At 46.1% G+C, this 21,105-nt stretch overlaps 1 long non-coding RNA gene across 1 annotated transcript; it reads right to left on the bottom strand.

Moving 5' to 3' along the window:
• Positions 1–20,078: 20,078 nt before the first annotated feature.
• LOC127309000 (uncharacterized) lies at positions 20,079–21,105 on the bottom strand. The gene is made up of 3 exons (XR_007856907.2): positions 21,031–21,105; positions 20,846–20,950; positions 20,079–20,744 (listed from the first exon to the last, which is right to left on the bottom strand). It is a non-coding gene; the product is annotated as an uncharacterized lncRNA (long non-coding RNA).

Genomic DNA, 21,105 nt, shown 5'->3' with positions numbered 1-21,105 from the left:
AAAGGATCACATGATCCAGTCTCATTACAACACTTGATCTACTGATCATTTACATAACACAATAGCGGGAATATGTAGTAGAGGTCCATCTGTTCCACAGGCAACTGTTGACGTCAGGAGTGGTCCTAGTTATCGTAGACGTCCTGCTGTCCTTCTTCCTGGTTCTGATACTCCTCCTCATCGTCTGGCCATTTGAATAGCCAGGGACAAAGCCATGAGTACTTTAAAGTACTCGCAAACTAAAACTAGTGTAAGCACTACACAACTATAGTAAGGGGGTTCTAAGCTCTAGGTTCATTTGCATAAAGCCAGTTTCCTTTCATAAGCACTTTAGTAATAAAAGACTCTTTGATTGGCTAACTAACTCAAGTGGGAACATTAGTGTCATTCCCACAACTTAGTTGTGATTCAAGTCAAATTCACCTTTCAAGTTTCAAGTCACCAGTCACATGTCATATTTTTGAAAAGTTCTGATGACGGAACAGTATGGCCTTTCCAACCGTCCATAACCGTGGACATGGCTATTCGAATAGTTTTACACTCTGCAGAGGTCGCACACTTTTGCCACAACATTTGCAATAATCTGTCAGGGTTAACTGGCCCTGATTTATCACACTCCGTGTGCGGACTACCAACCATAACCTTTCACTTACATACCCTAGTATAGGCACCTCTCCCCATGAGCTTGGCCTCCCAGTGAAGACAAACTATCAGCCTGGGAACTGCACAGGGCTTGGGCCGGACATTCACCTCATTTCACGTCATTTCACATCATTTCACATTTCTTTGTGGAGGCAGCCCTCGGCATAACCCCGATGACGCTTGTTTAGAGGGAACCCATACTAAAGCACATAAATTTCTAGTTAAGCCTTTACCCATAATCAGGTATTGTGGGGGTACTCAAGAATTGGAATGGTATCGCATCCGAACCCAACCATCAGTTTTTGTAAAGTTCACCATGTCATTCACAAGTCACATTCACCTTCAAAATCTTTCAATAGAATGACTCATCATTCCAAGGTTTTCAAAGTCATTGGTTTTCACAAGTTCCCATCTAGAGTAAACAATTTTAGTTTAGCACTAGCAACTAGTCATGAGGGGTGCTAGCTAACTTGTAGCTATCTAGGCTAAGTTTGATACTCTTGTAAAACTCTATACTTAGACCAAAGTTAACTATAAAAGTAAGTTTTAAATAACCAAAGTAAAAGCTTGTAAGAATAAAACTTGGGATTGGATCCTTGAACAGAAAAGTAAGTGTAATGGTGCCTTGCTCCATTAGAGCTTTGCACTTGGGAACTTTGCAAGAGTGTTAACTTGCCTTGATTGGTGTAGTGATCAAAATTCTCTTCCTCTTCTTCAAAGTAGACCACCTCCTCCTGATAGTCTCCGGTACTAGCGTCTATAAACGAATACGAGGATACAATCACCAAACAATACTTAAGTGGACTAATTAGCCTTAATGGCTCACTCAAGATGATCTAGCATCATCACTTAACATTTATCCAAAATTATGCTAGGGTTTTCTTACTTTGTGTTAGCAAAAATAATTTCCTCTCATTGAAATAGGGATTAGGGTTTCTATTTATTGCCTTTGGAGAAAAATAATTTCCTCTCATTGAATCTTCTTAAGATTTAATCTCCTCAAATAACAGGGTATGATCACATGTTGACCAAGGTCAATACTTCATATTTATCATTTGGGGAAAAAGATTTAAATGAGATACTCCATCTCATGCAATTTAAATACTACTATGGAACAATTTAATACCATTAAGTAATTAAATATGAGGTGCTACAAACTAAGGTCATTACCTCATATTGGATTACTTAAGATAATGATTTAAAGGAGAGAGTAACTCTCATACTATTTAAACAAATTAATTGAGATAATTTAAATGGACTAGAAATGGCTCCATAGCCATTATTTTGCTCTAGCCCATGATCCTTTGAAACAACTATATCATATTTTTGCATAAACAATTAGGGTACTTGAAATGTGAATTATGAGAGGTGGAATCACCTCAAAATTCAAAATGGTTGAGTTTATAAATTTATTTGAAAACTGAAAACTCTCTGCCTTGTTATTGTTGCCACATTATTTCTACAATAGGTATGTGGTTGAATCCAATGTGGTTGGGTAGATAATTTTACAGGCTTTCCAACAATATCAAATTCACTAAATTTGGCCAAGTAGATTTTGAGATATTTAATTTCTAGCCAGGCATCAGTATGCAAAAATGCTGAAATAAAATAAAACGAAATTTGAATTCAAACGGGGGCGCGGGAACGAAGTTGGGCCGCAGAGGGGGAGAGAGAGCTGGGCCAGCCCAACTAGCGCGCCACGCACGCGACGGGCCACCTGACAGGTGGGGCAAGGCTGTCAGTGCCACTTACTCACCGAAGCGGTATGAGCGAAGGCGGCCGCACGATTAGATCGCGATCGAACGGCCGAGGGCCTTCATCGTCGACGGCGAGAGGGAGGCTCTGGCGCGGCGAGGGGAGGGGGTCGGCGGCGATCCTAGGCTCCGGCGATCAACGGCGTCGATGCTGCTGGTCGTTGTCGATGACGGCGAGCTCAACGGTGGTAGTGGGAGCTCCGGGGATGGATGAAATCGACGACGGTGTCTTGCTACTGCAGCGGATGCTCCGGCTAAATTCCGGCGAGCTAGGGCTGAATCGGAGAGGGGAAGTGGCCGTGGAGACTCAGGGATGAGAGGAGAAGCAGGTGGTGTGAAGAAATCGTCCAGGGGTGCCTCCTTTTATAGCGAGCGAGTGAGGGCAGCGCGGCATGGTTCGGTCGATCATGGCGACGATGGCACAGTGGCGGAGAGGAGTGGGCGGTGATGCTGCTCTCTTCCCTACGTCACGGCGATCACGACGCGCTTGAAGGCACTGAAAACGGGGGTCCGTAGCGAGCAGGAGCGTGATGCGCGCGTGCAGTACCGTGGCGGAAAGTCGTCGATGGTGACGATGGCGACAGTGCTTGAGCTGGGAGATGGGGGTGTCTGGGAGCTTACTGGTACCGTGGCGAGGCTCCGTGCAGAAGCTGAGGTCAGGGGGAGGTTGGAGGCGACGAGGCGACGACGCGCTCTGGCGTGCTCTGCGTCATGCCCGTGCATGCTCTAGCGTGTCTAGGCTGACGTGGGCACGTCCCTTGCTGATCGTTGCACGCGTCTACTTGGTCGAGGGCTGGGTCCAACGTGTGCAGGGAAGTGAGAGGGAGGCGGCTGACATGGTGAGGTGAGCTGGATGTGAGAGGAGAGGGGAAGGGCATGGTGAGTGACCTAGGGCTCGGCATGGTCTTGGTTTTGATCATTTCCATCAAGGAGCAGTGGTACCAATGCCTGGCATTGCTCAGAGGATGCAAGGAGAAGTCAATGATGACCAAAGTGGTGATGGTGTAGTCAAGAAACCAATGGGTAAAAGAGTGTATTGCATTTTCAGATTTATGCATGCCAAGTGCTCGATGAAATGGTCGCAAGAAATTAATTTTGGAATTTTGCAAATATTTTTGGTGGAAGAGATTCAAATAATATTTGGAGTAGAATGGTGGTGGTGGTGTGAAGAATGGTGCTGGTTTGCAAAGTTTCAAAATGGGGATGATCTACACTTTGTTTCAAAGTCTCCACTTGTCACCTTTCTATTGGTCAAACTAGGCAGAGTCAACCATGATGGTCAACACCAAAAATGTTCATCTTGATAGGGTCTTGGATGAGGTGGAAATAAGTGAGGGGTTTTAGTTTAAGAATCTGCCAAACCAGGGGCTCAAAGTGGGCATGATGTTATAAAAGTGCAAATTGTCCATTATCATATGTAGTTGAATTTTGATATTTCCTTTGCTTTGATTTGTTTTTCTTTGATGCAAAAGTGTTTGATATTGATATGTTGGTGTTTCACATGCATTGGTACAAGCCAAAATGGGCTAGGTTAAAGATTTGCAAATTTGGCCATACTCACATATGTGCATTTTATGTTTTTATTTTCTTTTCCTTTTCTTTGACCAAAGGTCTTTGTTTTGAGTTCATGGAGTGTTAGATTAAGTTTAGTAAGGGTTTCAAACCATTTGGGCCAAGTATAATGGCATAGGTCAAGATTTGGTATTATGGCTATGTGCCACATATGCCTCTATGCATATGTTTATTTGATTTTTGTTTCTCACTTGATTTGGTTGGTAAGTACTAGGTTAGGTTTGTTGATGTTTTCAGAACATCTAAACAAGGTAGAAAAGCCTAGGTAAAGGTTTTACCAAAAGTAGCCATAGGCACATAGGCCCTTTTTTTATTTAATTTCTTTTTATTTTGTTTTTAACTTGGATGGTGAAAAGGATTGGGTTTAGGGTTTAAGATCATTTCAAAATACTTCCACAAACAATCATGGCAATATCACAACATATAAGCATGATCACCATGCATAGTACCTCATTTACTAAAAGTTTCTGTTGGTCCTCATTTTTGGAAATAGGAAGGATCATTTTCTTCTTTGTTTGAAAATTTGGGATGTTACACCATCGGAATTTAACGGGGCAGGCCCATGCACCGCACCTTCTACGGGTCATGATGCTAACGGACGTGTTGACCTAAAATACGATTTGCCGTGATATATAGGATTTTGCCATAGTAGTCTGGAAAAACTATTAGCACAAACACAAAGAGGGCCTCTATGCCAGGCTACCATTCTCCTTTTGTTTGGTGGGCCATACTTTTTAGAATCAAGGTAACCTCCCAGGGACTGTGAGCACTGGCCGGTATATAGGTCTCCACAAGGTAGTAGCTTTTAGTTCTAAAAAAAACAAGGTAGTAGCTTTTGCTGCGTAATAAGATAGATCCTGCAGGTTCATCGCTCGTCGGGTCATCATATAATACTAGAATGACAAGCGCGCTTCGCCGCGCCACCTACAATACGCGTTAGCACTCCATTGTAGAGGTGGAGTTTCATGTGTGGATAATTTGTAAACCTTTTAAGTTCGTTATTCCACTGCCTGAACATTTTGAATACCCCGCCTGCGCTACCCTCAGTACCAGTCGAGGTTCGAGCCACGAGCGCCCCCGACGACAGCGACGGCAGCGATGACGACGGCGGCAACTTAGAAGGCGACGACTACCAGTACAACGGAGGCGACTACGAAGACTACGAGTATGCATATTATATGCCTAGGCAGGAGTATGACTAAATCACTCCAACATTCCAAGATGTACTCCTAGGCCTTTGGATCATCGCATGATGTACTCATTTTCTTATCTTTCATTTTTCCTCGGTTTTCTACTCATGTCCTTCACATATAAAACCTGAGCGACATCTTTAGTCCCGCGTTACACATGCGTCCTTATTCGTTCCACCGACAGAAAAGGTTACATATTTTTGTAGAACATAGAAGATCAAACATAGTCTAAAAAACATTGAAAATACAATTAAAATAGATAAACGACTAGTCTACTCAACTCGTCGTCGGAGGTTGTCTCGGTCCAAATGTCGTCCCACCGAGGGTCGTTGTCGGCCCAAGTTGTATTCGGGTTGTCGAGCTCGAACTCGGCGACGGCCCGACGGTGGCGCCTGTCGGACCTGCACTGTGCCCTGAGGTCAGCGAAGAACGCGTCGGTGTTGTCGACGTCGCTGGGGAACTACGCCCTCCACTGGCGCATCAACTCCTCATCGTGCTCGGCGATGGCGATCCGGCGCTGCACCTGGCGGTGGCGGCGACGGTCCTCGTCGTCGACGAGGCACGGTGCTGGCGCGATGAACTCCGCCTCCTCTAGCGATTCGACGTCTGGGAAGTTCATGTCGCGACGTGGCCGCCGAAATCGCCACGCGGCCGCGTCGTAAGCGCGCGCCGCCATCTCCGGCGTGTTGTACGTGCCGAGGGTGAGGCCGAAGGGACCGGCGCGTATCTCGGCGTAGAACCTACCATTCGGACGTGCTCTGACGCCATGGAAACTCCATATTGAGATTTCCGAACTCTGGCAGTTATTCAATTTAGACTCCCTCGACAAATCTCTCATGAGCTGCTATTGCTTGTAAGTTGTTAACTACATATAAGTTACTGTTCATTCAGTTGTTCCTGTTCATTGCATATACTCACTATATCTTATGTACTCTCTTATGCAGACTGAAGATCGATGAATGCAGAATAAAGAATATAACCAATATTGGGTTTGTTGACCCAGATAAAGTACATCATGACACGGTAAGGGATAAAGACGAAGAAACGGGGGGAAACCTACTAAGGTTTATAACGGAGCAACATTTCTGTGATTCAATATTGTTTCCTTACAACTACAGGGTTGAGAGTCTTACTGATCTGTTGTACACATTCAATTTTTCTTGCTCGATGTTAAGTGTAATTCATAACGTATATATATATATATATATAAACATGCGCAGTTTCCACTGGATTCTGCTAGACATTCAAGTTGATAAGGGAATAGTTGAAGTAAGGGACCCATTGAGTAGAGGCCTGGAAGGGTTCCTTGACTTGCAGAAGTTGCTCCAGAGGTAATTTCAATCATTTCGTGAGATATCAATTAATTATACACTCATTCAATCATTCTTTTGCCTAGTAGGATTTGGAGAGCTTTCAAGAAGAACAATAAGGATAACTTCGCAGAGAAGCTAACATTTACTCCTGTACCGTGCGACCAGCAGCCACAGGGGACGAATCTATGTGGATACTACGTTTGCGAGTACATTCGCATGTTAACCACTGAGAAGAACGATAATAGATTCAACGTAAACAATAACATTCACAACTTTAATTTATTATCGTCAATATTTCGTTATCAAGATTGATATAGTCATATTCATCTCATTTTCCTATATAGGTCGAGTTCATGCGGGAGAAGCTCCAACCACGCGAACACCTACTAGGAATGGCGGAGGAAGTGGCGTGACTTCTGATGAGAGAAATTATAGATGACAAAGGCAGGTTTAGTCCAAATAGCAAATGGTCATGATCCCCGTGTAATAGTTTGAATAGACGACGGGCTCTAGTCCCGGTAGTCGTGAGCTTCATGTATATGTAAGGAGTCTACGAATAGACTTTTGCTTCGAATATTTGTTTGCTCGATCTATATATAATGCATGAATGTGTACATCTTCTGTAGTAGCGTTCAAATATATGAAAATTTTATTTTGAAATGAAAAAATGAAATAAAAGGGGGGCGGTGGCGGGAGGGGGGTGGCTGCACCCCTCAAACCCTAAAGGAGGAGCGTCCTGCGCGCGCCACGTAGAGGGCCTTTTGTCCCGGGCTGTATTACCACGCGCGACAAAAGGGGGTGTCCCCTGCGCGCCCCGTGGCCGCCACGTGGTGGACCTTATGTCGCGGTGCTTGTGACGGTAAAGCACACGTCCGTTGGGAACCCCAAGAGGAAGGTGTGATGCGTACAGCAACAAGTTTTCCCTCAGTAAGAAACGAAGGTTATCGAACTAGTAGGAGATGAAGGCCACGTGAAGGTAGTTGGCGGAGGAGTGTAGTGCGGCGCAACACCAGGGATTCCGGCGCCAACGTGAAACTTGCACAACACAATCAAAATACTTTGCCCCAACTTAACAGTGAGGTTGTCAATCTCACCGGCTTGCTGTAAACAAAGGATTAAACGTATGGTGTGGAGAATGATGTTTGTTTGCAAAGAACAGCAGAGAACAATGATTGCAGTAGATTGTATTTCAAATGTAAAAGAATGGACCGGGGTCCACAGTTCACTAGTGGTGTCTCTCCAATAAGATAAATAGCATGTTGGGTGAACAAATTACAGTTGGGCCATTGACAAATAGAGAGGGCATAACAATGCACATACATATCATGATGACTAATATGAGATTTACTTAGGGCATTACGACAAAGAACATAGACCGCTATCCAGCATGCATCTATGCCTAAAAAGTCCACCTTCGGGTTAGCATCTGCACCCCTTCCAGTATTAAGTTGCAAACAACAGACAATTGCATTAAGTACTGTGCGTAATGTAAACAATACAAATATCCTTAGACAAAGCATTGATGTTTTATCCCTAGTGGCAACAGCACATCCACAACCTTAGAACTTTCTGTCACTGTCCTGCATTCAATGGAGGCATGAACCCACTATCGAGCATAAATACTCCCTCTTGGAGTTACAAGTATCAACTTGGCCAGAGCCTCTACTAGCAACGGAGAGCATCCAAGATCATAAACAACACATATATGATAGATCAATAATCAACTTGACATAGTATTCCATATTCATCGGATCCCGACAAACACAACATGTAGCATTACAAATAGATGATCTTGATCATGATAGGCAGCTCACAAGATCTAAACATGATAGCACAAGAGGAGAAGACAACCATCTAACTACTGCTATGGACCCATAGTCCAAGGATGCACTACTCACGCATCAGTCCGGAGGCGGGCATGGTGATGTAGAGCCCTCCGGTGATGATTCCCCTCTCCGGCAGGGTGCCGGAGGCGATCTCCTGAATCCCCCGAGATGGGATTAGCAGCGACGGCGTCACAGTATGTTTTCTCGTATCGTGGCTCTCGGTACTAGGGTTTTCGCGACGGAGAGAATAAATAGGCGAAGGGGCAGAGTCGGGGGACGCTCGAGGGGCCCACCCCATAGGGCGGCGCGGCCAGGGGTGGGGCCGTGCCCCCCTAGGGTGTGGCCGCCTCGTCGCCCCTCTTCGTCTCCTCTTCGGACTTCTGGAAGGCTCCGTGGAAAATAAGACCGTGGGCTTTTGTTTCGTCCAATTCCGAGAATATTTCCTGTGTAGGATTTCTGAAACCAAAAACAGCAGAAAACAGGAACTGGCGCTTCGGCATCTTGTTAATAGGTTAGTGCCGGAAAATGCATCAAAATGATATAGTGTATATAAAACATGTGAGTATTGTCATAAAACTAGCATGGAACATAAGAAATTATAGATACGTTTGAGACGTATCACGCGGGTGGTAAGCGTCCCGCGACAAAAGGCCCTACTTTTTGTCGCGCCCCCGTTGTCGCGGCTGGCCGCCCGCGACAAAAGGGTCTTACGGCCCGCGACATTAGGCCTGTTTTCCACTAGTGGTTAGTGGAGGTGGTGTCGATTGTGTCAGGTGGTGTGTTCGCTGCCTATATAAAGGTCTTGTATCTTGTTTATTTAGAAATGAGAAGGCATAGAAAAATGTAGCCACGTGCAAAGTCTATATTCTTCTTCCTTGGTATGTGCTCTTGAGAGACAAAAGAGTTCATAGGTAGAAGAAGAAAGGGGCTGAGAGATTCAGCCCAACAGTTGGTATCAGAGCCACGAAGATCCACGAAGGCGGCGCAACGCACTCCATATGAGATGGAGTGCAGCTGCGTGATGAGGCTGGTGGGGGCGCTATGATGCTGGATGGGCATGGCGTGGTGATCGGCGTCAAGAAGGCGTCGTCCACGTGAAGAGAAGACCGCGGTGTGATGCTGCGGCAACAAGGCGATGACGGTGACGAACTCCATGCAATGTGAAGGTCGACGGCGCGAGGCGAAGGTTGTTGACGGTGTGATGCCGCTAGCAGCCGGTTGTGGTGCGATGCCACAAGGAGAAGGCGACGGTGTGATGCTGCTAGGAGAAGACGGCGGTGTGATGCTGCCATGAGAAGACAACAGTGTGATGCCATCACGAGGTGGCAACGGTGCGATGCGGTCATCTCGAGGAGAGTCGGCGCGAGGCCGACAACGGTGGGGCGATGCCATCATCATCATGAAGAGTTGGTGTGAAGCCAACAAGTTTTGCGGTGAGACGCCGCGGCAACATCGTGATGACCAGTGTTGTGATAGCGTCGTCCAAGGAAATATGAGGACGATGAGAGTAGCAAGAAGTAGCAGGTGATCAGATAAGTTGTTATGTCAAGTTTAGGGGAGAAATTGTTAGCTCTAATCTTGTTATTGTATGATTGTATCTACTTTCGAGATTACATATTTATATTTTCTAGATATGTAGTTAGTTGAAGATCAGTAGGCTGTTACGTGCGACACGTACGAAGCCAGTGCCAGTGTTCCAGCTGATGCTAGGTGAGATGCTGCTGATCCGTGCGATGCGGAGAGAACGGCTAGACACCGACTGTGGCGCCACTGGTAGAAAAAGGGCAATTAATCCCGGTTCGCAACAGCCATTAATCCCGGTTGCGCGACTAAAGGCCCCCCCCTTTAGTCGCGGTTGCTTACGAACCGCGACTAAAGGCCCGTCCACGTGGGCGGCAGGCGTGCATCGGGGCGGAGGACCTTTAGTCGCTGTTGGCCTGGCCAACCGCGACTAAAGGCCTCCGCAGGTTTAGGGTTTTAGCCCCCCCCCCCCCCCTAAATCTGGTGTCTTTTTAATTTGTATTGTTTTACTTTTATATTTTATTTTGTGTTTTATTTTAATTTTGAAGAAGTTTCAGTACACATATTCTACGCTACTATATACATGCATATGAATGTACAATTTCAAACAAGTTTGAAATTAGAACCAAGAAGAATTCAAGAGGAATATACAATATATATTCAATCTCGGATGACCATATACAATTTCGAACAAGTTTCCATACACAATTTACGGCATCAGAAGTTCTACGTCCTTGTAATAGTGTTCTCCTTTAGGATGGAGGACTTCCCTCATCAAAAATCCTGCTAGTTCCTCTTGAATTGGTCGGAAGCGAGCTTCTGGACTAAGCGTCTTCCGGAAGTTATTCCTCTTGACGTTGTTATCCGATGGCTTCCGCTCAGAGGTGTATCTCCGGATGAACTCACAAACATAGTATCCACATAGATTGGTCCACGGTGGCTGAATATCCCCAGACAGTAACCTTCTAAATTATAGCTCTTTTTTGAATTCACCGACCGTTTGATCTGAGAACCGTCTCCAAACCCTACAGGGCAAAGAAAATTAAATGAACAAGGAAGTTATTAATTACTTCATATTAGGAAATGAACGAAAGAGGCCGATAGATATAGAGCGTAAATGATTGAAAATAATTACTTTTGCAGCATATTTCTTATGTCGACCCAAAGCTTTGGATCCATATTCAGAGAGTCCATGATGAGAACTCTGGAGGTGTGAAATTCAATTATGAGCAGAATCCAGTGGAACCTGCGGACACAATACATGCACAGTCATGCATAACTCATCGATTAGACATACCATGCATGGAGTAAACAAAAGAGAATTTGCTCAAGACAAAAACACTCACCCAAAATGGTAAGGAAATAGAATTTGATTTTTGAGTTGCTGCTTTGTAAGAAAATCCCACAGGTCTTGCTCCACGTCGCGGGGGTGTCTTTCTAACACATATCCATTAACGATATGTGGGTCAATGAACCCAACATCATGGATGTTCCTTTTTTGGCATTCCCCAATCTTCATTCTGCATAATACGTACACAACAATATAGTTAGGACAATATATATAGTGCAGGCAATGAACAAGATGAGGTAGAAATAAATCACTTACAGAACGTAGCAACTGATGATAGATTTGTCGAGCTCGCGCAGATTGAACAACTGGAACAATTCACTCATATGAACTGTTACATAGTAATGTTTGAAGTGATGTTCATGTCTAACTTCCGCATAAATATATTCTTTGCCGGCGTTATTTTTTATGTAACACTTGTACCAACGTAGCAGATTTTGCATTTGTGCTGGTAGATCCTCTTCCTGCGCAGGCTCGACGAGAGGCCCATTCGGCACATATGTAATTGCTAACTCACTCATTGGCGCCTCCTCAAGACCTAACACTGCACGAAGAGTCATACCGATCTCGGCCGCTTTTTCTCTGGCACCCGTTACAGTCATTCCCTGTGCTGTCGCAGCTTCTATGATAGCGGGGTCCATTAGTTCAGCATCCGGACCGGCGGCTTTCACTATGAGCGGGGGGATCGATTGTTTATTTTGTTCCCCGAGCTGGGCAACTTGTTTCCCGCTTTTTTTACTTTCTTCTTTCTCCTCCTCCAAGGCTTTCTTCTCCTTCTCCGCCAAGTCTTTCTTCTTCTTCAATATGAGTGCTTGCCTACGAAGTTCACGTCCATATTCGTCAGGCATATTCTTCTCGGCTTGGGACGGTGTGCTCAAAAATGACTTAGCCCACTTTTTTTTCCTTCTCAGAAAATACTGGCTTGGGCTCAGGCTCTCTTTTCGCCTTCATTTCCGCCTTCCATTTCTCATGATGAGCAGCCGCGGCCGCGTCACTTTCCTCGACACTACGTTCCGAAGGCCTTGGGAGGAGAGGCTTCAGTGATGGCTCCGGTACCTTTGTGGTCTTAGGTACATAAGGGTCCGGGTTAATAGTCCAGGACTGCTTCTGCTTCTTCGCCGGAGGTGGATTGGGGGGCGGCGTACCCGCCGGAGGCGGACTGGGGGCGGCGTCTGCTTACCCGCCGGAGGTGGAAACTTGATGAACTTATTTTTCCATAGAATGAACTGGCGCTTGACATCTCCAAGTCTTTTCTCCCCTTCGGGTGTAGCATAGTCAATCTCCAGGTTCTCAAACCCTTGGACTATGTCTTCCACCGTGACACGAGCATAACCATCTTCAATGGGGTTGTTGTGGTGGAGTGCTCCAGGTGTACAGGGTAAAGCAGTGCCGATGGCTACCTTCATGGAAATGTTCCCCATTGGATAATGCAGATTACATTCTTTCATCTCCTTTACATCGTCCACGGGGTAGCGATGAGGCTCCGGTGCAGTAATATCGATCGTCGGTGCATTAGCACCAGCCGGGGGTAGCAAGGGTGCATTAGCATCAGCCGGGGCCAGCAAGGGTGCATTAGCATCAGCCGGGGCTAGCAAGGGTGCATTAGCATCAGTCGGCGGGGCCTCCGTGGAAGCCACGCTGCTTCTCCGCTGCTGGCTTCCGACATCCGCTGGATGATCTTCATGTGGCCGTGACGATGATCTTTCTTTTACTAGTTCAGTCACAATTTTCTTCATCTCATAGAGTTCCGATGCCAAGTGCCCCACAAGATCTGCATCCCGATCCGTCTTTCTCTTACGGCTTCTGTAACTGTACGGGTCATTTTCCTAGGAAAACCCGACTTTCCACGGAATGGCGCCTTTGCCTCGTACACGTCCTCCGTGTTCAGGATTCCCGAGGGCAAATGTCAGCGCGTCGTTCTCTCTGTTGAACCTGATCTTCCCCTCTTGAGCTTTGGTCATTGCGTCAATAAGGGCTTCGGTGGGTTTAAACTTTGTCTGTCGGTGAACACACTCCCCTTTCACCGGGTCTAGCGATCCCCCATGCCCGTACCACCAGCTTTTGGCCCTTGGGTCCCATCCCTCTGTACCTAGAGGGATTCCTCGCTGCCTCAGGTCGTCCTCCATCTTCTGCCACTTAGGCTCCGAAAGGCGGTATCCTCCTGGCCCCATAATATGATTGTACGTTTTCTTAGCCGCATTTGCCTTATTTTTTTCCGATATGGCCTTGAAATGCTCCGATTGCTTTTGCCTCACAAATTCGGACCAATCATCTTTCAGCTTCTCATACTGTCCATTGAAATCCGGAGTCTTCCCCTTCTCAACATATTTAGCTGCTAAATTTTTCTTGTAGGTCCGGAATGCTTCGGCCATCTTCTGAAGAGCGAACTCTTTGACTAGCCTCCTCCTCTGACGTCCACCCTCCACCTCGTTACCCTCTTCATCGTATTTGTTGTATTCCGGGGGTAGAATGAAATGCTCCATAAGCTTTCTCCAGCATTCCTTTTTCGTTCTCTTGTTGACAAAACTGAAACCAACACGTGCCTTCACTGGCTCATGCCATTCCTGGACGGTGATCGGGACGTTGTCTCTAACAACGACTCCGCATTGGTTGACGAACTTGGTATAATGCGCTTCGGGCTCCAGCGGCCTGCCGGTTGCACTGATAACATCGATGTTATATGTTACTCCTTGTTTTAGCGTCTTGGTTTTGCCACGCTTTGTCTTCACCGATTTTTTCGACGATCCGGCCGAGGGCTAAAATAAGAAAGAGAGTCGAGTTAATACACATATTTATTCAAATCGGTAAATTTGTATCACCAGAGGCTCAATGTATATATATACCTCGCCGGAGGTGGTTGCTAATTGCTTATCTCCATCGCCGTTTGTCAACGATTGACCTCCATCGACAGTGTCCATTCCTTGTTGACGATCTTCACCTTCACCGTCAAGGTTCAGATAAGAAGAGACATCCTCTTCTTCATCTTCTTCGGCCGGCACATAAGGAATGTCGCCGTTTATGATGCCGAAAAGATGTGCCTCAACTTCCGCATTATAGTTTTCCCTAATCGGGTCGGCTCTATCGTCCGCCATATGTCACTCCTGAAAACATGTAGTAAAAACTAATTAATTAAGTAAAGAAGGGGGCGGTGGCGGTGGCGAAAGGGGGGCGGCGGTGGCGAAAGGGCGGTGGCGAAAGGGGGACGGCGGTGGCGTTATTTTTTTTTACTTAACATGCCAAACTTCAAAATTCCAAACTTTGTAATTATTTGAACTAGTTTTGGGACAACGCGGGCGCGCGGCGGTCGTTTTGGGACACGCGCGGACGCGCGGCGGCGGTGGTCGTCGTATTGGCCGGGAACACGGGCGGCGTCAAGTTAAATTTTTTATAAGTTGTTTTTTTTTAAGTTGCAATATACATAGAACTATTTTCAATTCAAGTTAAAATTTAATTTAATTACTATTTAGAACTATTATATTTTCAATTAGAGTTATTTAGAAGTATTTTTAATTTAAGTTTAATTAAATTACTTAGAACTATTTTTCATTTAATTTTAATTAAGTTACTTAGAACTATTTTAAGTTAGTTAGAACTATTTTAATTAACAAATTTTAAGTTTACAAAATTTTAAGTTTACAATTTTGATTAACAATTTTTAAGTTAATTAAAAATAAAAAATAAATAGAGAGAAGCCTCTCTGTTGCGCGCTCCCGGCGGCCTCTCGATCCTCTCGCGCGGCGTGACGGCGGCCGGCCTGCCGGCAAGCGGCGGCGCTGCGCGTTGTGTGACGGCGGCGCTGCGCGTTGTGTGACGGCGGCGCCGGCAAGCAGCGGGCGCTGCGCGGGGAACGACGAGCGGCGCGAGGACACTGCCAGACGGCGCGGGGACACGGCCAGACGGCGCGCGGCGGCAACGCGGCGATCGACGACGTACGGGGGAGGCGCGCGCGGTGTGCGGGCAAGGATGTATCGGCCCGGGGACGACGACGGAGGCGGCGTCGATGGCGGCGGGCGAGGGCGGCGGCGTTGAGCAGTTGACGGCGGCGTCGAGGGGCGGCTCCGGAGCAGCCTGACGGCGTCGTCTGAGAGCGCGGCGCAGACGATTTCGAGGAAGATGAAGAGAGAATGAACCGCCGTTCGCGGCGCGCGAATATATAGGGGAACCCACCAACCGCGACTAAAGGGTTTTTTCGCCGGAATTTTGGTTCCCGCCAAATACTTTTCATTTGAAAATCTTAAAAATACAAATAATATATCAAAAAATTCAGAAAAATAAAACTAATTCATTTCAAACTCTTAAAAATACAAATAATATATCAAAAAATTCAGAAAAATAAAACTAATTCATTTCAAAATCTTAAAAATACAAATAATATATTAAAAAATTCAGAAAATTAAAACTAATTCATTTCAAAATCTTTAAAATACAAATAATATATCAAAAAATTCAGAAAAATAAAACTAATTCATTTCAAAATCTTAAAAATACAAGTAATATATCAAAAATTCAGAAAAATCCAATTTCTTCCCTCATCTGTCTTCCCGCCTCTGTCTTTCCGCCTTCTGTCTTCCCGCCCCCCGCTTCCCACCAGTTCTTCCTGCCATTTCTTGCCTGTCTTCCCGCCTCCCGCTTCCCGTCTCTTTCTTCCCGCCTCTTTCTTCCCACCACTTTCTTCCAGTCTCTTTCTTCCCGCCACTTTCTTCCCGCCTCCTGTCTTCCCGCTCCCATTTTTCCTGCCATTTCCCACTACATATATGTAGCCCGGCTTGGCCAGCATTATCACATCTCTACAATCTCTCATCACTCTCTCATGGCTTCCACCGTACCCACTCTAACCTACCAGCAGGTGGAGGAGCTTTGCGCCTCGAACTACCCTTGCCCACCGGCCTACCGCGTCCCCGCCGGCTGGAGCCTAAGCGCCGGAGGCGTGCCGGTCCCTCCCGTCCCTCAGGGTACTGCGCGAAGGGCGGCCATCACGAACCACTACTACCTCGACCTCACGCCGGAGCAGCGGATGAATCCCCGCTGGCATCCCGATAACCAGTATACTTGGAACGCCTTCTTCATCAATCGGCGTGAGAGGGCGCTCGCCAGGTATGAGGATGACGGTCTGCCTCCTGGGAACTTCCACGAGGCCGGCCGTCGGCTATGGTGGTACGGCCGGACTCTACAGAGCGTCATGGACTACATCACGGCCGGCGATATCCCCCGCCTACGCTACCCTCAGTTCGAGCCACGAGCGCCGCCCGACGACAGCGACGACGGCAGCGACGACGACGGCGGCAACTTAGAAGGCGATGACTACCAGTACAACGGTGGCGACTATGAAGACTACGAGTATGCATATTATACGCCTAGGCAGGAGCATGACTAAATCACTCCAACATTCCAAGATGTACTCCTAGGCCTAGGCATGTCCTTCACATCATTGGTTGTAGTTCAAATTTCATGTATCATCAGTGGTATCTCGAATCAATCGAATCATTCGAAAATGGACACCAAACACATCACAGATAATATAATTCACATGATCCATTCAACAAAGTTTGGTACAATAAATTATTACACATCATTTCTTCCCTTGTGTCCTTGCTTGCTTACGATTGTGTCGTATCCATGAAGCATCCTCATCATTTAACTTAATGCTTGGGTCAGTGTTCACTTTGAAGGGCGGAATTTCACCAAACATATTATAATCTTCTGACATGTCTGTCTTATCCTCCACTCCCACGATGTTTCTTTTCCCTGAAAGAACAATGTGGCGCTTTGGATCATCGCATGATGTACTGATCGTTTTCTTATCTTTCCGTTTCCTCGGTTTGCTACTCATGTCCTTCACATAGTAAACCTGAGCGACATCTTTGGCTAGGACGAATGGTTCGTCAAGGTAACCAAGATTATTGAAATCCACCATTGTCATTCCGTATTACTCGTCCACCTTTACCCCACCTCCTGTTAGCTTGAACCCTTTGCACCGGAACAAAGGGACCTTAAAGGAGGGTCCATAGTCAAGTTCCCATATCTCCTCTATTTAACCATAATATGTGACCTTTTGCCCATTCTCGGTTGCTGCATCAAAGCGGACACCACTGTTTTGGTTGGTGCTCTTTTTATCTTGGGCGATCGTGTAAAATGTATTCCCATTTATCTCGTACCCTTGGAAAGTCGTTATAGTCGAAGATGGTGTCTTGGCTAACATGTACAGCTGATCTCCAACATCATTGTCATTCATTAAATGTTTTCGCAACCAACCGCCGAAAGTCTCCATGTGGGCCTTTCTAATCCAGGATTCAGGCTTCCCCGGGTTGTCCGAGCGTAAAATATTCTTGTGTTTCTCGAAGTACGGAGCCACCAAGCTGGAATTTTGCAGAACTGTGTGGTGTACTTCAGTCATAGAATGGCCGTCCATACATATCGTTGATTTCCTTCCGATCGTGCCTTTTCCACTTAGTCTCCCCTCGTGCCACGATTGAGGAATACCAATCGGCTTAAGGTCAGGAACATAGTCAACACAAAACTCAATTACCTCCTCATTTCCATAGCTCTTGGCGATGCTTCCTTCTGGCCTAGCACGGTTACGAACATATTTCTTTAATACTCCCATGAACCTCTCAAAGGGGAACATATTGTGTAGAAATACATGACCGAGAATGGAAATCTCTTCGACTAGGTGAACCAGTAGGTGCGTCATAATATTGAAGAAGGATGGTGGAAACACCAACTCGAAACTGACAAGACATTGGACCACATCGTTCTGTAACCGTGGTAGATCTTCTGGATTGATTACCCTCTGAGAGATTGTATTGAGGAATGCACATAGCTTCACAATGGCTGCTCGAACATTTTCCGGTAGGAGCCCCCTCAAAGCAATCGGAAGCAATTGCGTCATAATCACGTGGCAGTCGTGAGACTTCAGGTTTTGGAACTTTTTATCCGCCATGTTTATTATTCCCTTTATATTCGACGAGAAGCCAGACGGGACTTTCATACTGCTCAGGCATTCAAAAAAGATGACCTTCTCTTCTTTGGTAAGAGCGTAGCTGGCACGACCTTGAAACCATTCCGGATGCCGGTCATCTTTGTGCCATCGCAACAACTTGGCATGCTCTTTGTTCCTGAACAGACGTTTCAACCGTGGTATTATTGGAGCATACCACATCACCTTGGCGGGAACCCTCTTTCTGGGTTTCTCGCCCTCAACATCGTCACCAGGGTCATCGCCTCTGATCTTATAACGCAATGCAGTGCATACCGGGCATTCATTCAAATTCTCGCATTCACCGCGGTAGAGGATGCAGTCGTTAATGCATGCATGTATCTTCAGAACCTCTAAACCTAGAGGGCAGACAACCTTCTTTGCTTCGTACGTACTGGCGGGCAACTCGTTATTCTTTGGAAACATATTCTTCATCATTTTCAGCAACTTTTCAAATCCTGAGTCAGATAGACCTTCCTGTGCCTTCCATTTCAGCAAATCCAGTGTGCAGCCCAGCTTTTTCAGACCATTATCGCATCCTGGGTACAGCGACTTTTTGTGATCCTCTAACATGCGATCTAAATTCTCCCTCTCATTTTCAGTTTCGCAGCCTCTCCGTGCATCAGCAATGGTCCGACCAAGATCATCAACGGGCTCATCACGTGCCTCTTCTTCACCTTCCCCTTCACCTTCCCCTTCACCTTCCCCTCCTTCAGCATCCTCCATGAAAGTATCACCGAAATGATCAGGAAAGTTGTCATCGATGATATCATCCCCTTCTTCATCTTCTTCCATTATAACCCCTCTTTCTCCATGCTTGGTCCAACAATTATAGCTTGGCATGAAACCGTGCCGAAGCAGGTGCAGGTGAACTTCTCTTGAGGAAGAGTAACCCTTCTGATTCTTACAGCCAACACATGGACAGATAACAAAACCCCCCTGCTTGTTCGCATTAGCCACTACGAGGAAATCTTTCAAACCCGTAGTGAACTCGCCGGAGAGTCGGTTACCATACATCCATTGCCGATTCATCTGCATTATTATTATATAAAGTATATAATTAACCATCTTGCATTTGTTAAACTAACTAGCTAGAAATAATAGAAATTAAACAATGAACTACACACATGCATATTTTATCAATGACACATGAAAGGTTCAAGTTGCTAACCGCGATCGAGGAGGAAAAATAAATGAGAAAGCTCAAGTGTGGCTCGGACATTTCATATCATGTTTGTTTCATGCTCTCGGGCATTTCATCGAACACCTTGTGTGCATAAGAGGAACCAAAAGCAAACCCACCACCCCTTGTGAAGATTGTGAAGAGAAGTGGCACCAAATGGCTAAGTGAAGTGAGCTGAGTTGCCTTTCATAGGGATGGGCCTTTAGTCCCGGTTGGCCTGGCCAACCGCGACTAAAGGCATTCGGGCCAGGCCTGAGGACCTTTAGTCGCGGTTGGCCTGGCCAACCGCGACTGAAGCTCCTCCCGTCCACCAGGTGGCCACCGAGCGCGCTGGGCCCAGGTCTTTAGTCGCGGGTCGCCTCCCGAACCGCGACTAAAGACCCCTTTAGTTGCGGTTCGTATATTTTGGGGACTAATGGGGGCGGATGGAAGCCTCTTTTTCTACTAGTGGCGAGAAGCTGCTGTGCATATTCTGGACTGTTTTAAAGAGAAGGCCATATGGCCCAGCTTTATATATTCTAGACTGTTAGCTGCATGTACGTGTGTGTTAGTGGTGTTAGCGCCGAGTGAATCGGTAGTCTACGTACGTGAGTGGTTAGTGCATGTTGAGGTTGTTAGGTAGCTGCGCGTATGTGTTGGCCAGGTCAAGCTAGTGGCCGGGATTAGTGCATGTGTGCATGGGTTAGTGGAGGCGGTGTCGATTGTGTGAGGTCGTGTGTTCGCTGTCTATGTAAGGGCCTTGTATCACTAGTAGAAAAACGCTCATCTATACCGGTTCCAGAGGGCCATTCGTACCGGTTTTGCAACCGGTACAAATTATTCGGCACTAAAGCCCCCCCCTCTTTCGTACCGGTTGCTTACGAACCGGTATAAAACGGGCCTCCACGTGGGCCACCAGGAGAGCTCAGGGCTAAGGATCTTTGGTACCGGTTGGTAATACGAACCGGTACCAAAGGTTCCCCCCGCGGCAGGGAATTTTCCCAAATCTCTGCCGCGGCAGAGAATTGGCTTTTTAGGGTTTTGGAGAGGTTTAGGGATATCGGTTTGATTCATATCGCGTCGATGCACCAGAAACGCGTTTGGGTTTAGGTAGTACATGAAGATCAAGATGATGCATAGCAAGTTGGTGCATATAATATAACACACATGTTATTGCATGAGATCGCAAATTAAGTAGCACTATGCATGAAGATCGATCTTCATGCATAGTGGTGCTCTCCGAGGCGTACTCTATATATGTCTATTACATGTAGCATAGTGGTACTCTTCGAGTCAACGATATATGTAACATGTACATCTTCATTCATTGTGGTGCTCTGCGAGTGGTGGTATGACGTCCCGAAGGAAAAATCCCGCCAATTCCTCGCCTATTGCTATGAAGCGGTCATCAATTGAGAGCTTGTTCCGCTTTCTTGCCAACTATAAAAGAATAAGATACAAATGAATACATGAAACAACTATTACTGAAACTCAGCACAACTTATGATAACAAAACAAATTTGTGAAGATTGTTTTTGTACCTCTTTATTTCTTTCATTATTCGTTCTCTCGTTGACAATTCTGCGGATGTACTCGCAAACGAAGAATCCACAGAGATCGGTCCCCGGAGGTTGTTGCGGGCATTTCTTTACAAGAATATAATTCAATCAAACAATAGTCAAGTATGATAATTGAAAGGTGTGTGGACCTAGGTAGTACTACTTACTTTCGCACGCCATCGCAGCTTCGGTGGCCATTCACGGGACGTATCTTCCTTGATGAAAGTTTGCCATACGCTGCT

This window comes from Lolium perenne, chromosome 6 (assembly GCF_019359855.2).
Source record: "Lolium perenne isolate Kyuss_39 chromosome 6, Kyuss_2.0, whole genome shotgun sequence".
Lineage (NCBI taxonomy): Eukaryota > Viridiplantae > Streptophyta > Magnoliopsida > Poales > Poaceae > Lolium > Lolium perenne.
Note: the sequence above shows the minus strand (reverse complement) of the source record. Positions and strands in the feature narration are given on the sequence as shown.